This window comes from Aquarana catesbeiana, linkage group LG12 (assembly GCF_042186555.1).
Source record: "Aquarana catesbeiana isolate 2022-GZ linkage group LG12, ASM4218655v1, whole genome shotgun sequence".
In the NCBI taxonomy this organism is placed as follows: Eukaryota; Metazoa; Chordata; class Amphibia; order Anura; family Ranidae; genus Aquarana; species Aquarana catesbeiana.
Window position 1 is genome coordinate 214332861 of NC_133335.1, and position 19339 is coordinate 214352199.

Sequence of the window (19339 nt, forward strand, 5' to 3'; positions counted from 1 at the left end):
TAAACTGGTCCTTTGTTTATAAAGTTAGGGGACCCCTGCTATAGGCTATAAACCTTCAACTATGTGGTGGAAATAGGAGGATAACCACTGGATTGTGTAGAGTCTATAGAGACTCCTGTGCGAATGGCGGAATAAATTAGTGGTTGGCCGAGCTGGCACCTGCTCTGCTATGAGCTTTAAAGGCATAGTTCACCTTTACCAAATAACTGCCTAAGCAGATAATAAACTGTGCAGCTCTGACTAAAGTTGAATAATGCCCTTGCTATAGGTGTAGGCCATGTATGTACCTCTTAAAACCTGACTGGAATACTCCCAGGACATTGCCAAGCGAGGTCTAGTCATTATTACTGCTCACCTCCACCATTACAGGAGTGAGCTTTCAAACCCTGGGCTCAGCTACTGCATGGGGAGGAGGAGCAGGTGAGGGGGGTTTGAATCGGAGAAAAAGCTCACTTCTGTGATGGTGAGCAGTAGCAACTAGGCCTCACTTAGCAACGCCCAGGGAGTATTCCAATCAGGCTTCATGAGGTATGTAAACGGCTTACACCTATAGCAAGGGCATTAGGTGAGGCCTAGTTGATACTACTTACCGCCATCACAGAAGTAAGCTTTTTCTCAGATTCAAATCCCCTCAAATGCTCCTTCTCCTCCCAATGCAGTAGCTGAGCGCAGCATTTGAAAGCTCACTCCTTTGATGGAGGGGGTGAGCAATAATGACTAGGCCTCACTTAGCAACGCCCTGGGAGTATTCCAGTCAGTCTTCAAAAAGGTGCATGAATTGCCTACACCTATAGCATGGGCAACCTTGGTCAAAAGGTGCATAGTTTGTTTTTGTTTTTATCTGCATACACCCCTTATCTGCATAGGCAGTTTTTTTTTGTTAAAAGGTGAACTATGTCTTATGCAAAAAAGAAAAAGGGTGGGGTTCCCCCAAAACCCATACCAGACCCTTATCCAAGAATGCAGCCCGACTAGCTAGGGGAGGAATGAGTGTGTGCCCCCCTTCCCTCCAAAACCATTCCAGACCCCATGCCCTCAACATAAAGGGGGTACTTAACCAAGGAGGTCACCCTAACAAAGCACCCTGTCCCCACAACCCTAGCCTGAAGAGTTCTCTATAGGACCAAGTCACACCTATGCCACACACTTCCATGCAATTTGGAAAAAAAAAAAAAAAAAAAAGACGCAGGTTCTTCTTCTCGGTGAGCTATAGTGTGTTTTTTTTAGCCTGCAGACTAATGGGTACATTTTAGGCACGTTTTAATGCAAAACAACAAGTCTCCTCCTAGCAACATCTACACTAACTAGGCTGCGAATGAGGCCAGGTTCCCACCTATGCATTTTCAGTTTTGCAGAGATGTACAGTCCATTTAACACGATTTTCTTTGGCTCACATTCATATCTGTGCGCTTTTTTTCCATATTATTATTATGGAAGGGGTTAGACTTTTTTGCCCACAGCAGGTTGCATTTTTGGATCCATAGACTTCAATGGAAACGCATAAAACCCACAAAATACACAAACCCCCCAACACACACACTGCTTGCATTTTTGATGTGCTTCTTCTGCGTTTTTGCTGGTTTCTCCTGCGTGAAAACATGACACCTACCAAAAAAAAAGTACGTCAAAAATGCATCGATCGCAACCTGCATAGGTGTGAACTTAGGTTGGGGGTAGAGAGAGAGAGCAGGCCACACCATGCTTGATACTGAAGAACCAATATGGCTGGTAAGGGCAAGGACATTGCTCTAAAATCCCAGCAATGAAAAGGATCCCTATAAGTGCCGGATGGCCCATAAGGCTTATACAGAATGAGACTAACAACCCTTCCCGCCTCCTCTTCCATCAACCGGCTACCAAAAATCATGGCATAGTGGATATGACTGCTTAGATAAGACAACTACACAGAACAAGCAGGAAGCGAATACAAGGAAGAGGACGCCTATTGATGTCACAGCAGATCTCGCTTGTCACTGATCAACACAAAAAAAAAACAAAACCATGAAGCATGACAACACATTACATAAAAAAAATGCACATTTGCGCATACAAATACTCTACAAACACGCAGAAGGGCGGGTGTGTACAGAGACCAGAGACCAAACATGCACATGGCTAACTGTTCAGGTGCAGAACACTAAATTGAGAGGGGTGATGGTGGAGGTGTGGACGCGGTTACGTGCCACATGTGAGCTTTTCCAGGAAGTAAATAGACTCCTTAGCCCCCCCCCCCCCCCCGAAAAAATAAGATATAAAAAAAAAGGGAAATAACCTACATGTACAGAAATAAGGGGTCACATGTCAATTAACATAAAAATCGCTCTCAGTATTAAACCCAAATAGATATAGATATATGTATATATGCTTTTGGCCCCTTTCACACTTATACGACTTGTCCCACGAGTTTGTACTGCAAAATCGTATGACAAGTCATTCTCCATGATTTTCAATGACTACCATTCATATTGGCACGACTTTAAGTCATGCCGACTTGAAAGTAGTCCCTGCACTACTTTGGTCCAGCTTCTATGCGAGTTGTACTCCATAGACCTCAATGTTAAAGCCTGAAGTAGCATGCAAATCGTGCCTGAATAATATAGACACGATTTCAGTACGACTTTGTAAGCACAAGCCTGGCTCGCTGATCGGGAAAGGAAAACTTCTTTTCCTTTCGCGATGAGCGACAGGCAGTGCTGACAGCTGTCTAGTATGAATCCTGAGGGGCAACGCCACGCCAAGTTTTAAATGAAAAAACCGGCATGGGTTCCCCCCCCAGGGGCATACCAGGCCCTTAGGTCTGGTATGGATCTAAGGGGAACCCCCAAAATCCATACCAGACCCTTATCCGAGCACGCAGCCCGGCTGGTCAGGAAATGGGGGTGGGGACAAGCGAGCGGCCCCCCGCCTCCTGGACCGTACCAGGCCGTATGCCCTCAACATGGGGGGGGGGGGTGGGTGCCTTGGGGGAGGGGGGCGCGATGCGCCCCCCCCCACCCCAAAGCACCTTGTTCCCACGTTGATGAGGACAAGGGCCTCTTCCCGACAATCCTGGCCGTTGGTTGTCGGGGTCTGCGGGCGGGGGGCTTATCGGAATCCGGGAGCCCCCTTTAATAAGGGGGCCCCCCAGATCCCAGCCCCCCACCCTATGTGAATGAGTATGGGGTACATGGTACCCCTACCCATTCACCTAGGGAAAAAAGTGTCAATAAAAAACACAGTACACAGGTTTTTAAAGTAATTTATTAGGCAGCTCCGGGGTCTTCTTCCAACTTCGGGGGTCTCTCCGGCGTCTCCTCCCGGTGTCCTGATCTTCTGCAGCTTAATTGCTAGCGGTGGCCCGGACTTCTGCCTTTTTCTTTTCTTCCAGAGATGTTGACACGACGCTCTCTCCAGCTGGAATGGTCTCTGAACGCTCCGCAATGGACTTATATAGGCAGTGACCCCGCCCCCTTATGAGGTCACTGTCCCAGGGCATACTGGGACTGTGCCGTCATAAGGGGGCATGGTCATCACCCGGTGACCACGTCTCCTAAAACGTCACAGTCCCAGCATGCCCAGGGACTGTGGCGGCATAAGGGGGCGGGGTCACCCCCTATATAAGTCCATTGCGGAGCGTTCAGAGACCATTGCAGCTGGAGAGAGCGTCGTGCCAACATCTCTGGAAGAGAAGAGGGAAGAAGACGATCCAGAAGTCCGGGCCACCGCTGGCAAAAGAGCGGCAGAAGATAGCGGTGGAGCCGGCAGAAGACGCCGGAGAGACCCTCGAAGTCGGAAGAAGACCCTGGAGCTGCCTAATAAATTACTTTAAAAACCTGTGTACTGTGTTTTTTATTGACACTTTTTTCCCTAGGTGAATGGGTAGGGGTACCATGTACCCCATACTCATTCACATAGGGTGGGGGTCCAGGATCTGGGGGCTCCCTTATTAAAGGGGGCTCCCGGATTCCGATAAGCCCCCGCCCGCAGACCCCGACAACCAACGGCCAGGGTTGTCGGGAAGAGGCCCTTGTCCTCATCAACATGGGGACAAGGTGCTTTGGGGTGGGGGGGGCGCAGCGCGCCCCCCTCCCTCAAGGCACCCACCCCCCCATGTTGAGGGCATGCGGCCTGGTACGGTTAAGGAGGGGGGGGGCGCTCGCTCGTCCCCACCCCCATTCCTGACCGGCCGGGCTGCATGCTCGGATAAGGGTCTGGTATGGATTTTGGGGGGACCCCCACGCCGATTTTTCGGCGTAGGGGGTTCCCCTTACAATCCATACCAGACCTAAGGGCCTGGTATGCCCCTGGGGGGGAACCCACGCCAGTTTTTTTATTTAAAACTTGGCGTGCAGTTCCCCCTTATGATTCATACCAACTACTGTATGTTTTCATTTGTTAATGCCAAAAATGTGGCAAAGTAGTACTGCTCCCAAATAGCGGCAAAATCGCGGCCGCGAAATCGCTGTAAAATCACGCGACTTTGAAGTCGTATAAGTGTGAAAGGGGCCTTTGGGTTTAATACACACATATATTTTATATATACACGCACACTTTATTTTTATATATTTATTTTGCAGCTTTTCAGTTGTGATGGCTGCATTAGTTTTCTTTAGCCTCATTTTTTTTTTTTCACCTGTTGATCTGGCCAGTAAGCTCAACAGAGGCAATCAGGATCAGCTTTTATGTAAAACCTTTATTCCAAAAGGAACAAAATGGTTTGCTGTAATTACTTTTAAAAGTGTTAACTGGGAGTTCAACTTTCAATTTGCTAGTGTATATAAATCTGATAGTAAAGCTTACACTTCCCTCCCGCCCAGACTGAATGCTTATGTCCAAAAGGTGCCCAGTGTGGTCCCTCATCCAGATTGGGGGCGCTCTCATACAGGAGGAGGTGTGTTACTGGCCAGACTACCAGGTGAAAAAAGAAAAAAGAAAAAAAAAAAAAAAAGGTACTTGTATAGCGCCGTCAATTTACGCAGCGCTTTACATATACATTGTACATTTACATCAGTCCCTACCCTCAAGGAGCTTACAATCTAAGGTCTAACTCACATTCATATATACTAGGGACAATTTAGACAGGATCCAATTAACCTACCAGCATGTCTTTGGAGTGTGGGAGGAAACCGGAGTACCCAGAGGAAACCCACGCAGGCACAGGGAGAACATGCAAACTCCAGGCAGGTAGTGTCGTGGTTGGGATTCGAACCAGCGACCCTTTTTACTGCGAGAGTACTACCCACTGCACCACTGGAATTTCATTAATATCACATAGCGCCCCCTATTAACCATTTTGTTTAACGGCACAGTGTTTAGTACATTGTTTTTGGAGGAGCAGCTTTTTTTTTTTTTTTTTTTTTGCACAAAAAAGGTTTAGTTTAGAATATTGTTATTGGCGCAAGGTCTCACCCCTTTAGAGTCTTGCGATGCCTCATGGGACTTGTAGTTCTGCAACAGCTGGGAGGTCCGCTAATTGCATATCCCTGATCTATACCGATGAAATACAGACCCAGAGAATTACAGCCAGCATACAGAACAGAAAGAAGAAGTACTACTATGCAGGGGCTATTCCTACAGAACAGATACTGAGAATTATAGGCAGCATACAGTACAAGAGAAATGGAACTGTAAATCTATATATACACAGAAAAAGGAACATAAAAATATCTCTGGAGTTCAGACAGAATTAGGACAGATACTTAGAATTGCTGCCAGAATACAGAAAATGAGAAGTGGTGCTGTGTCTATTCCTATAGAACAGATAGCGAGAGACATACAACCAGCATACAGAACAAGGAAGAACTACTGTGCAGGGTTCAGAATACTATTACAACTGTCACCAGAATACAGGACAAGAGAAGTGGTACTGTGCAGAGCTCATACATAGAGATCAGAGAATGTGATTTATAACCAGCAGCCAATGGGACAGTTACATTCCCGACACATGCCCTGGAATGTAGAGTACCTATTAAATGGATGGGTTTAGTTCCGCTTCTGTACAGAAATTCCATGACTCTTATTGCCGGATGTGGCAGTTATTAAACCAACTGTCTGCTATGGGAGTGTTCATATACTGAAAATACTGGGTGTGAAAGTGACCAACAGATCACTCATTAGGATTTGGAGGTTTCTTTGAGCTTTATTTTAGATATTTTTGGAAAAAGTTGCTGAAGCTGCGAGCCGATTGGGCCAGTCGGTCTCTGTACTCAGCTCGCTGTCTGCGTTATCTCAAAACACACTTCCTCACAAACAAACTGACAAAAGCTACAGTTTCCTTTTCCAAATAGTGTTTCAAGTATCTTGATAAGCCGAGAATCATATGATTACTTGGGTACAGGCTTCCTAAAAAGATGCTACAGTATTTTTAACTACATATTTTAACCGCTTCAATTCCGCCACGTATAGACATATATAGCAGTTATGATTGAGGCTACAACCATGCTCCCTGTATCTTTTTTTTTTTTTTTTTTTTTTTTACAGTGTGAAAAACCGCTACGCAGATGCCATGTGATCTAAAAAAAAAAAAAAAAAATTGCAGCACCCACCATTTTATTCTTTAGGTCCTCTACTTAACTGCTTGTAGACCAGCGACGTACTCTACTTCAAGTAGTTATATTTCCCGTTACCTTTTTTAAATTTTTTTAAGAGCCGGTGTTCTGCCGAATAAGTTCCGTTCGGCGGATAAGGACCCCCTCTACTGCGCAGGCGCTGCGCCTGCGCAGTAGGAACCGGCGGAAATAACCGAAGGGGAATAGGTCCAAATCAGCTGTACATGGCGCCTGTAAGAGGGCCCCTCGTGGGCTCGCTCCGCTCGCCACACTTCGGGCACGGCCTCGCTGCGCTCGGCTCTTTTAGATTCCCCCTCTAGGTCCACTTGGATGGTAGGGAAGGAACCTGGACCCAGGGCGCAGGCGCCGTGTACAGCCGATTGTGGATTTTGAGCTTCGGCTATCTCCGGCAGCTGTTAGTAGTTCGTACTGCGCAGGCGCTGCGCCTGCGCAGTACAGGGGGGGGGGAACTTATCCGCCGAGGGAACATATTCAGCAAGACACCGGCAGTCAGTTGTCCTGTAAAAGCAATCCTAGTGGCTAGCTTTTTTGAAGCAACGGGAGGGGACTTTGCTGGATTCTATGCTACATACGCTGCTGCGCGTACATACGCTGCTGCGCATGCGCGGTCGCCGTTGGGAGTTCGTTTGGATTGGGATACGTTCTCAACCTGAACTTTACCATTTTCTGTAAGTGCACTACTTTTATTAAACCAGATGCAGAGACAGTATCATACCATGTGGAGTTTGGTTTTATATACACTCCGGTACTAAAGTTTCCTAATATCACGCCCTGATCTGCTGTGAACCTTCCGGTGTACACAATCAATGGCCACTGGAGGGAAAACGTCCGGATTTCCCTCATCGTGGATCAGAGATCCAATCAAGCGCTGTAATATATATATATATATATATATATATATATATATATATATATATATATATATATATATATATATATATATATATATATATATATATATATATATATATATATATATATATTTCCAAGTAATTTTCTAAAAAAAAAAATAAAAAAAAAAAAATAAATGAGGTCTTGGGTAGCTAGTGGGTATTTCATTCGTTCAATGGTTTGCACATCAGCCTTGCAGCTCTGGGGTCCCTGGTTTGAATACAGACCAGGACACTTTCTGCATGGAATTTGCTCCGGGTGCTCCGCTTTATTCCCACGCTCCAAAGTCATACTGGTAGCTTAATTGGCTCCCGTCTACACTGGCATGCATTCAAGATGGGGACTTTAGATTGTAAGCTCCTTGAGGGCAAGGACTTATAAAAATGAATAGTACGTAAAGCTCTACATAAATAAAGCAAGATTTTCCCCTAAAGATAACCTTTTGACAAGATTTTTTTTTTTCTTTTTTTTTTTTAACTTACTTGCTGCTCCATATTTTGGTTATTAGGTCATACACTAGTTTGTAAATGCTCCCCCTTGTGGTCATCGGTATAACAGGTAAAGCAATTTACCTGTGGTTGGCTCATGATGGGCAAAGCAACAAGATCAATTAATTGCCCCTTATTCATCCTTCATTCAGCCATCGTTCTATTCATTCATGGAGTGAAGACAAGAGCCCTTTAGGACGGCCACGTTGGCTTGGTTGGAGCTTCCACGTCTCTGGTCTTCCTCCCCATATGAGGGCACCAGTGACTGGTTATTGGCCAATCAGGGAGGAGTCTCATGCCCTGTAATGGGTATTTCACTTCTCTGCTAGGAAGAAGGAGCGGTGGGGGGAGTGACGAGAAGGAGTATGTAGTGCAGGAGGCAAGCATTTAAAGCTGAATTCCAGCGTCTCCACCCCCGTTCCTAGAGGGGCCGAGTAAATTGACACCCAACATGTCAGGCCTTAAAGTTGCGTGCTCCCATGTTGAAATGGACAAAATATTCTGGGGGTGCGTGGAAGCCCCTCAATACCAACCAAAAACAAATAAAATAAAAAACATCCTCTACTTACCTTTATTCTTGCAGTCTTTAGCCCTGTTCTTCTTGAATGAATAAATGAATGAATGAATGAATGAATGAATGAGTGACTTGTATAGCACTACCTATGCGAACTGAATCGCCTCAGGGCGCTTGCCGCTGGTGTCCATCTGCGGTATAGAGCGGGCCTTTACCCCATAGGGTCCCAACACACAAACACATACACATATTTTGGCCAATTTTTATTTTTTATTTTTAGACAGGGTCTAATTAACCTACCAGCATGTCTTTGGAGTGTGGGAGAAAACCCACGCAGGCACAGGGAGAACATGCAAACTCCAGGCAGATGGTGTCGTGGTCAGGATTTGAACCAGCGACCCCATTGCTGCTAGGTGAAAGTGCTATCCACTACACCACTGTGCTGCCCACCTGTGCTGACCACTGGAAGCAGTGGGCGCTCTTTGATAGGCCGCGAACGCTCTCCAGTTCAGCCCAGTCATATCGTGAATGCGCAATGACACTTTGTCGGGGGGGCTTCTATGCCACAGCCTGAGCTCGGCTACCGACAACGGGCCCCTCGGGTCGGCTACCGACAACGGGCCCCTCGGGCCGGCTACCTACGACAACGGGCCCTTCATGCCGGCTACCAACAACAGGCCCTTCGGGCCGCCTACCAACAACAACGAGCCCTGCGGGCCAGCTACCAATAACGAGCCCTGCGGGCCAGCTACCAATAACGAGCCCTGCGGGCCAGCTACCAATAACGAGCCCTGCGGGCCAGCTACCAATAACGAGCCCTGCGGGCCAGCTACCAATAACGAGCCCTGCGGGCCAGCTACCAATAACGAGCCCTGCGGGCCAGCTACCAATAACGAGCCCTGCGGGCCAGCTACCAATAACGAGCCCTGCGGGCCAGCTACCAATAACGAGCCCTGCGGGCCAGCTACCAATAACGAGCCCTGCGGGCCAGCTACCAATAACGAGCCCTGCGGGCCAGCTACCAATAACGAGCCCTGCGGGCCAGCTACCAATAACGAGCCCTGCGGGCCAGCTACCAATAACGAGCCCTGCGGGCCAGCTACCAATAACGAGCCCTGCGGGCCAGCTACCAATAACGAGCCCTGCGGGCCAGCTACCAATCACGAGCCCTGCGGGCCAGCTACCAATAACGAGCCCTGCGGGCCAGCTACCAATAACGAGCCCTGCGGGCCAGCTACCAATAACGAGCCCTGCGGGCCAGCTACCAATAACGAGCCCTGCGGGCCAGCTACCAATAACGAGCCCTGCGGGCCAGCTACCAATAACGAGCCCTGCGGGCCAGCTACCAATAACGAGCCCTGCGGGCCAGCTACCAATTAGACTCTGGAAGCCGTGAAAATGGAAAAAAATAAATAAATCACAAAAAAAAGGTGGTAAATGGTTTGCGTTGCAAGAATGTGAAATGTGGCACAAAGTATTTAAAAGCCCACAGAAACGCATTTGCATTAACGCAAAGCAAATATGGGGGTTGTGGTATGAACAAGACCTTACAAAAAAAATAAAATAAATAAATAAAAAGCAAAACTACTCGGCATCGGCACCTTTGAAGCGCCCATTTATGGCTGTGGACTAAGCAGTCATTTGATGGCTTGAATCCCGGGAACAGTGTGCTCCGAGCATCTGTACCATGTGATCACCGATGACCAATCACAGTTATCACAATTGTAAACACACGGCTGTTTACATTGGAGAACCCTCCTCTTTCTCTTACAAGAGATGAAGGAGAGAAAAATAGTGATCCATCAATGAGGCTTTATAAATTAATGGATCTGCAAAGGATTAACCACGTTCAGCGACCTGTGAAGGTAGAATTACCACCACGGGGCAGCAGCTGTAGGCTTAGCAACGTAAAAGCGGTGCGAAGCCTGCTTCTGGGTTTTGGTCACGCACGCCCCTTGCTAACCCATGCTGCAGGTGGACACAGTGGGATTTTGTCAGCAGGTTCCGGCCAATGATTTATGGCTGAGACCTGCGGATTGGCTGTGTCCTATCACAGCACAGAACTCTGGGTTTACAAACACAGGGCTCTGTACAAAGAGCAGCGAACTGGCTGTTTCTTCTCCCTGCAAAGCAGCATATATTACACATGGTTAGGCACACAGGTACTCCTTTGACTGCCCCTTGATGTTAACCCCTTCCAAGCCAGAGTCATTAGTACAGTGACAGTACTGATCACTGTATTAGTGTCCCTCCCAACCAGCGCCAGATTGCCCGCCACACCACCGCAATCCCACTAGAAGTCGCTGATCACAGCCATTACCAGTATAGCTGCATAAAATTTTATATATATATATATATATATATATATATATATATATATATATATATATATATATATATATATATATATATATATATATCTCAGTGCTCAAATCTGCTAATGAGGGGCCGTCAATGACTGGAAGTTTTTCTTTTTTTTCTTTAACCCTTTCACCCCCCCTCCTCTCCTGTCCATCTGATCTCCATCCTGCCTCTGTAACGATTAGCCCTTCACCTCCCTTTGTTACGCATGTGCAGATTAACCCCTTCATCTTCATCCTCCCACTGTATCTGACCTGTAGATTCACCCCTTCATACCCTCAATCTGTGCATGACTTGTGTATTTATGTATCTATTGCACCATTACCAATCTCCTTGTTTTAACCTCCTCAATACTAGCGTATATTTTCATTTAAAAAAAAAAAAAAAAAAAAAATGTTGGCAAAAAATAAGATGTATTCTCCAAAAATAGTGTTTTGGGGATTTTTGTACTGTGCTGTCTTATTTTTTGCCATGTTTTAGTAAGGGAAGCTTTTCCCATAGTTTTGTTCTTTCTTCTTTTATAGGAAACACAGTAGTTAAAGTGTTTGTTACCCCAGCATTTCATATTCCTGATATGTGCCTGCTGTACCATGTACTTGTATGAGAAAGTATCCTGTTCTCTTTGTATAGATTCCTTTATGTGAAATCCCTGGTGTTCCTGCCAGTCCCCCTGCTTTCCTATTTAAAAACTGACCACACTAGGCAGGAGAGCACAGTGTGGTCAGTTCTACAGCTATGCTGGAAAATCCACCTGCTCTCCTCCAATGATCAGGCTTGTCCTGACACCCCCCCCCCCCCCCCACACACACACAGCCTTTCACTAAGGATTAGTGGGCTGCTGCTACTCTTCCCCCCCAGCTCTTATGCCACTGAGTACAGAGGGGATGTGATCATTTATAAGAAAAAGGAAAAAAAAAATTGTATTTATAATTTTTTTTCTTTTTTAGATCTATACACAAATGTTTTGCCTTTTATTTCCATTTTGAACTGAGTGTGTTGTTTTACAAGATGATCCTTTACAACCACTTTAAATACCATCAAAAGAAAGCTCTGAAGGCATCAAAAAAAAAAAAAAAAAAAATTACATAAAATTCACAAATCCATTTACGTACAGTGCATGGTTATATGACCGAGTATTTGTTGTTCAAATGATCACAGCCGTGAAAATTAAAAAAAAAAAAATAACCTGGCAATGACAGGCTGGTACTAAAGTCATTAACACGGCAATTGGAAGCATCAGTCTAAATGACTGGCTCACGTTTCTGAAATGGGAGTAATTTGTCACCCATAACAGCCAATCAGGTTGTTTTATTTCAGGCCCTATATGTCAACTGAATCCAATTAGTAGCTTAGTTATAAAAAAAAAAAAAAAAAAAAAAAACACAACTAGAATGTCTGTGCTGCCCCATATTCAACTCACTTGAAACACCTAGAAGCAGAATACCAGAAAATGTATAAAAGGGGGGAAAAAATAAATACATAAATAAAAAAGGACAGTAAACAAAATGTTTGCAAAAAAGGAATGAGCTGGACAAGTCCCAACTGTACTTTAGCAGTACACGTCATTAGGAAATAGGAGTTTCCCAATCTGGGCTGTGTGTATCTAGAAGAACTTTTCTCAAAGTAAATTCCCAAGAACAGTTGCCAAACAGCAACACAAAAAAAAAAACAGAAGACCATTTCTACATGATATTAAAAAGTACACACAATAAATGCACTTGGCAAGGGGATACTTGAGACAAGCTAACCCAGAGTACACTTAATATATTGTATTCTATAAAAAGGAACATAGTGCAATAAAGTTGAGAAACAGACTTCAAATGGAAAACAAAGCATTAAAACCACCCTGTCAGTAAAAATTAACATGTGACTGGTCTCATTAGACCTACACAAAGCATTTGATTCACTATCCTGGGACTACCTTTTTTTTTATTTTAGGAAAGTATGGGTTTAGATCGCACTTCCTGACCACACTCAAAATAATCTATAGCGATCCCACGGCAAATCCTATAGTTAAAAGTGGAGTTCCACCCACTTTTACAACTCTTCAGCATCTCCCATTAAACTGTGCACTGTAAACAAATTGGATATTTTTTAATTTTTTTTCTCAGTACCTACTGTATATCTGCTGTATTCATTTTTCACTTCCTCCTCCCTGGCCGTGGCCCATTGCGTCATTTCCTGTTTGCAATGCCTTCTGGGAAGGGGCGGCAACTTCCTCTGACGCTGCCGTTGCTATGGAAACCTGACCTAAAACCTATTACACGGCTTGTGCTGCACTGAGCATGTGCGAGATCTGCAAGGATGAGATCCAGGAAGAAATACAGTCTGGCTCCAGATGCCCACACTTAAGATGGCCACGGCCTGCTGTAAGTTTATAAAATAACAAACTACTGCTATAAACTAACAGACCTTAGTTTACAGACTAACTTTACTAGAATACATTTGGCTTGTGTATTATAGGGGTATTTTTATTTAAAAAGTATAATTTCGGCCGGAACACCACTTTAAGGGCTACCAATCACAAAGCATAAATATACTCAGAGGGACCAGACAGGGCTGCCCCCTATCTCCCCTATTTTTTATTCTGGCTTTAGAGCCGTTGGCCATCAAAATTTGCGAACATCAGGATATATTGGGAGTGAGGTGTGGCGATCGCGAACACAAATGCGCAATGTTCGCGGATGATATCCTGCTACTCCTTTCCTCCCCGGTCACCTCCTTGCCCAGTCTACAGGTAGTACTGAGACACTTCACGGAATTTTCGGGCCTCAAAGTAAATCACTCTAAATCTCAGGCACTTAGTGTCTCCTTACAAACACATATAGTTCAAGCCCTGCAACAATCTTTTCCATTTAAATGGCAGAAGGAGACCTTGCCGTACTTAGGCATCCTCCTGACTTCCACCCTTACAAAGCTGTACAAACATAATTACCCCCCACCATTTAGGAAAATACTAGAGGATCTCAAAAAATGGTCGACTAACCCCCCCCCCCCCCCCCGTCATGGTTTGGTAGGCTGTGCTCAGTTAAAATGACCGTTTTACCAAAAGTGCTACATCTGTTCAGGACTCTTCCGATAGCGATAATAAGAAAAAGATTTACAGAAATTCCAGACAAGGTTGTTAGATTATATATGGGGACACAGGAGACCTAGGGTGAACAGACGAAAATTATATTCACCGAAATTGAGAGGGGGCCTAGGAATGCCCGATTTACTTAAATATTTTCAAGCAGCACAAATGTCCCAATTAATCCAATTCCACACGCGACAGCCTAGACCGCTCTGGATGTCGATTGAGTCCTCTCTATACCCCGATAGCGAGATCAGCCACTTCATGTGGATGAAGGTGAAAGACAGGCCGGTTATATTGTGCCCGAGCTTGTCGTTCTCCCTAGATTTGTGGGATTGGCTGGTAGCTACCCATAAGTTTAAGTCCCAGCACACCCCCTTAGCCCCACTGTTTAGAAATCCTTTGTTCACCCCGGGTCTCCATCCCCAAAATTTCTCATGGTGGACTAACAAAGGTTTGCTGCGCATAGCGGATTTTTGTGATCATAGAGGTGCTTTATCGAATTCAGCCTTATGCCCCGTACACGCGGTCGGATTTTCCGACGGAAAATGTGTGCTAGGATCTTGTTGTCGGAAATTACGACCGTGTGTGGGCTCCATCACACATTTTCCATCGGATTTTCCGACACACAAAGTTTGAGAGCAGGCTATAAAATTTTCCGACAACAAAATCCGTTGTCGGAAATTCCGATCGTGTGTACACAAATCCGACGCACAAAGTGCCACGCATGCTCAGAATAAATAAAGAGATGAAAGCTATTGGCTACTGCCCCATTTATAGTCCCGACGTACGTGTTTTACATCACCGCGTTCAGAACGATCCGATTTTCCGACAACTTTGTGTGACCGTGTGTATGCAAGACAAGTTTGAGCCAACATCCGTCGGAAAAAATTTTGTTGTCGGACTGTCCGATCAATGTCCGACCGTGTGTACAGGGCATTACAGGAAAAATATAACATTCCAAATTCGGAAATTTTCCGCTATAGTCAGATAGCACACTTCTTGGCGACACTGAACCGCACCTCCGATCTTACCACATTCACCTCAATGGAAAACCTCTGTAGGACTTTCGATAAGCACACTGGTCATATATCACAGATATATAATATCTTGACCTCGACTCCCCAAAAATTATTTTATATGCACAAAATGGGAGCAAGATATTTACACAAATTTAGCAATGGAGGAATGGAGCAAAATAATACAGAACGCATCTAAATTGTTTATAGTTTGCCTCTATCAAAGAGGTATTAATAAAGTATTGATGCGATGGTACATGGTCCCAGAGAGGATAGCAACCTTCGTCCCAGGGGCGTCCCCCGGTGCTTTAGAGGATGTAATACAGATGGGTACCATGTACCACACTTGGTGGACATGTCCTAAAGTGAGGAGGTTTTAGATACGTACGTACAATCTCATTTATTCCCTCACGCAAGTGCATCCACCCAGTGGAGGGGGCATCAAAACCACTGCGTAGACTTATCACATTTATATTTGTAGCGGCAAATTTACTTACTAAAAGCTAAACTCTCATGGATAATGATAAACGAATGCCTTTCAGCAATTTTGAAGGATAAGATCACTGGGTTCAATAAAATATGGGAACCCTGGATCAGGTATCTTACAACTACGTAGGACACCTGGTAATTGAAATATTTGCTACGTAAAAGGAGTGCATCCACCCCACTTCCCTACCTCTTACCCCTCCCTTCTTCTCGCCTCTTTTCCTTTCTCTTCTCATGTATTTCTCTATCACTGTTTCTCCCTTATTTTGTTTCTTCTTCTCTCTCTCTTTTTTCTTTTATTAAGACGTGGCTGGCATCGCGTGGACTCCAGCGCCATATAGGGGTTTGGGGTCCGCGCGAGAGCCCTGTTAATGGGTTGAAAGCTTGTTTCGACCCAAACAGATGTACAATGCAATATGTAAGCTGTATAGTACATAAGATATAACAGTTCTATAATTGACCTGTAGAGCCTTATTTATGTACAAAAATTCTTCTTACTTGCAAAGACAATTGCATTTCCTTTTCCTTGGTTTTTGTTTGTAGGTTTAATTGAAAACTTGAATAAAATATTGGAAGAAACAGAAGTATGGGCTTGCAGGGGCTGTACCACCACCAAGTCACAGTGAGCTCCCAAGGGGGTGACTGGTGGGGGAGACAGCACCTCCTGTCCTATTTATACTTCTTACAAACCATACAAATGTGATATAACTGTAAGGTAAATGTACGATTTTGTTAGCTGTTATTATCTATACCACAGTCTACGATACCTGTTGATGTATGACATATACTTTTCACCTTTTTGTATGTTGACAAAATTGAATAAACATTGATAAAAAAAAATATAATAATAATAATAATAATAATAATAATAATAATAATAATAAACAACATGTGATGTAAAGGAGAGCCCCAAGAGCAAGAAGAGCAAGAGCAAGGGCAGTCCCAAGAGCAAGAGAAGTCCCAAGAAGGAGGGCTCATGCACACTGGGTGTCAATAATTAGTTTTAAGGGCGCTTGTTCTTGTTTTTCATTTTTTAACTGCCTCTAAACGGCCCTCCATTTTAGCCTGTGTGTCCCCTCACATTTAGGCGTTTAGAGGCAGAAAAAAAAAGATGATTTGAACGTTTAGGAGAGGAGTGCTGCAGCATAAAAAAAAAAAGTCTGAACCTGCATTAACGTACTTAAGCGCCACAGCGTTCACTCATTTCAATGGCCAGAATTATTCATTCTAGCTAAATGAATGAGTGCCTAAACGCATTAGCAAAACGCAACTTTAGCCCCGGTTCACACTGCTGTGGCAGGTAGCGCGATTTTGAATCCGACATTCCAGCGCGACTTCACTGCGGCTTGCATACAACTTCTTTAACAGGAGTCAATGCAAGTCCTGCTGAAGTCACACCAAAACAAGTGTAGGAACCTCTTGAGATGCACTGATTAGAACGGTTCCATTACAGTTAATGGGGCACAACTTGTCATGCGACTTAGAACTCAACTTATGACAAGTCGTAGCAGTGTGAACCAGGGCTTAGGCACGTTTTTAACTCTGCTTTTCTCCTGCCAGGAGAAAAAGTAGTTCAGAAGAGCTTGGCAAATGCCCAGTATGCATGAGGTTGAGGAGACCCAGAAGAGGAGGAGACCCAGAAGAGGAGGAGACCCAGAAGAGGAGGAGACCCAGAAGAGGAGGAGACCCAGAAGAGGAGGAGACCCAGAAGAGGAGGAGACCCAGAAGAGGAGGAGACCCAGAAGAGGAGGAGACCCAGAAGAGGAGGAGACCCAGAGGAGGAGGAGACCCAGAGGAGGAGGAGACCCAGAGGAGGAGACCCAGAGGAGGAGACCCAGAGGAGGAGACCACTCTGATACCAAGAAATCATCATTTGAAGTCTGCTCAGAAACTGACACTCTGGGAGAATCAACCTCCAGGTCTTCTACTGCACTCTGAGTTTCCTCCTACAACCACTACATTATTGTGGCCAGTAGTCAACGCTAATTCACCCTGCCTCATGCTTGTTTCAGGTCACAATTATAAAATGTTGAAGACAGTCTAACCTCTAGCATTTTCAGAAGGAAGTCAGCAATGGCATGTTTTTCTCAGCACATTTGGTTGAAATGGCAAATTCCACGTTTCGCAAAAATGTAATGAATGCACCCACAATAATCTGCATTTATAACATATTTTGCATTGGGCCCCACAGAGCATTACAATCAAAATAAGCGGGTCAAGGGTGCAATTCACAGGCTCCTGCAGATTTTTCCCACAGCCCCAGGTACAGGCCTTCAGCTATGGAGCTGGAGGGAGGAAGTATCAATGGACTATAGTAGGGTGACATCATCACTCTTGTACTTCTAGAATTAGGAGCCCCCCCTACTGCAGTGGATATGGGATTCATATCATGTCTCTCCGTTCATAGATCCCTGTGAATTAATGACGTGGCTTTACAGGCAGATCCACATGTGCAGTTGCACCAGAATCAGAGCCTAAGGGGGGGAAAAACAACCCACAACTCAGGTAAGGGGTGGAGGAGGTGGTGAATGTTACCATGTGTCATGGTAAACCCTACACGCAACATGAAACATGGTTACCAAAAGGTGGAACTGGCCTTCAAAGAGACTGGGAGAAAGTCATGCTCTTCCATACCGAGAACCAGAGTCTTTACAGAGGACTTCCAACAAAGCTACAGACCCAGAGACAGCCAGACATCTTGTATTTTCAGGAGGTAGCCAGCAATGCCACCTCTAATGACTGGTGCATTTCATCAGACTACCTGCGCATTAGAGAAGCTTATTAGGTGCAGTAAAGCAATTGCTCATCTCCCAAAGTGGCATTTCTCCCAGCAATGCATTTTGGGGTCATTAGACCTTCAGCAGTTTTGCTCACCATGGGCACCAACATCAGCAGAGTCTATTCGCTACCAAATACCTCGCTGACCTCAAAAAGGTGAAGAAATGTCATCGGCACACCAACATCAAAGTCGGACCAAAGTAGTGCAGGGACTACTTTGAAGTCGCACAGATATGAACGGTACTCATTGGAAATCATGGGACTTGTCATGTGACTTTGCAGTCCCAAGTCGCAGGACAAGTTGCACAAGTGTGAATGGGGTCTAAGAGACCAATGTGCAGCCCTGGTAGCAGGCTGTTTTTTGAAATACCTTGTGACTGCTCAACGCGTGGTTCAATGCGAACGGCCATTGCTTTGTTCAGGCTTCCTAAATGCGGCTGATCGCAAACACCTTCGATCCCTGCTGAAGACATACGCCAATTACTGGTGGTGTACATCCCTAACCTGGTGTATGAAGGAGGCCCAACATGTAAAATGGTCACATTCCCTGAATGTTTGTGAGCAGATTTGTCCGATTCAAAGACAGTCTTGAACCTTAAATAACCACGTGTCGCATTTTTTTTTTAAATGAATTGCAGGAAAAAATTAGCTTTTGGGAAATAAAAAAGAGCATGCCTAGGGTAATTGCTGACTGAGGCAGACAGTGTCATTGCCTGCACACCCTACTTTCAAAAGCCAAGCATCCCTGTAACCTTGGCATTCCACCTCAAAAACAATGATGCTGCTCGTTAATGGCAGCTGGCTCCCACAGCTTCATTGGTTATGGTGCAGGTGGCTGCCAATGACAATCTGAAGCTCAGCAGCCAGTATCCTAGCAACCAGCACAGTAAAATTGCTCCCATGTATGCATCCTAGCAACCAGCTCACCAACGTTGCCCTGTGTAATACATCCTGGCAACCAGCTCAGTAACACTGCTCCCGTATACGCATTCTAGCAACCAGCTCACCAATGCTGCCCCGTGCATCTCAATAATACTGCTTCCATGTACGCATCCTAGTGACCAGCTCAGTAACACTACTCCCGTGTATGCATCCTAGCAACCAGCTCAGTAACATTGCTCCCATGTATGCATCCTAGCAACCAGCTCAGTAACATTGCTCCCATGTATGCATCCTAGCAA

General features: G+C 45.1%; 1 protein-coding gene across 3 annotated transcripts in view; it reads right to left on the reverse strand.

The window, feature by feature from the left end:
* Positions 1-19339, reverse strand: part of RAB37 (RAB37, member RAS oncogene family) — an 89110-nt gene that overhangs the window by 41798 nt on the left and 27973 nt on the right. The window lies entirely within an intron of this gene.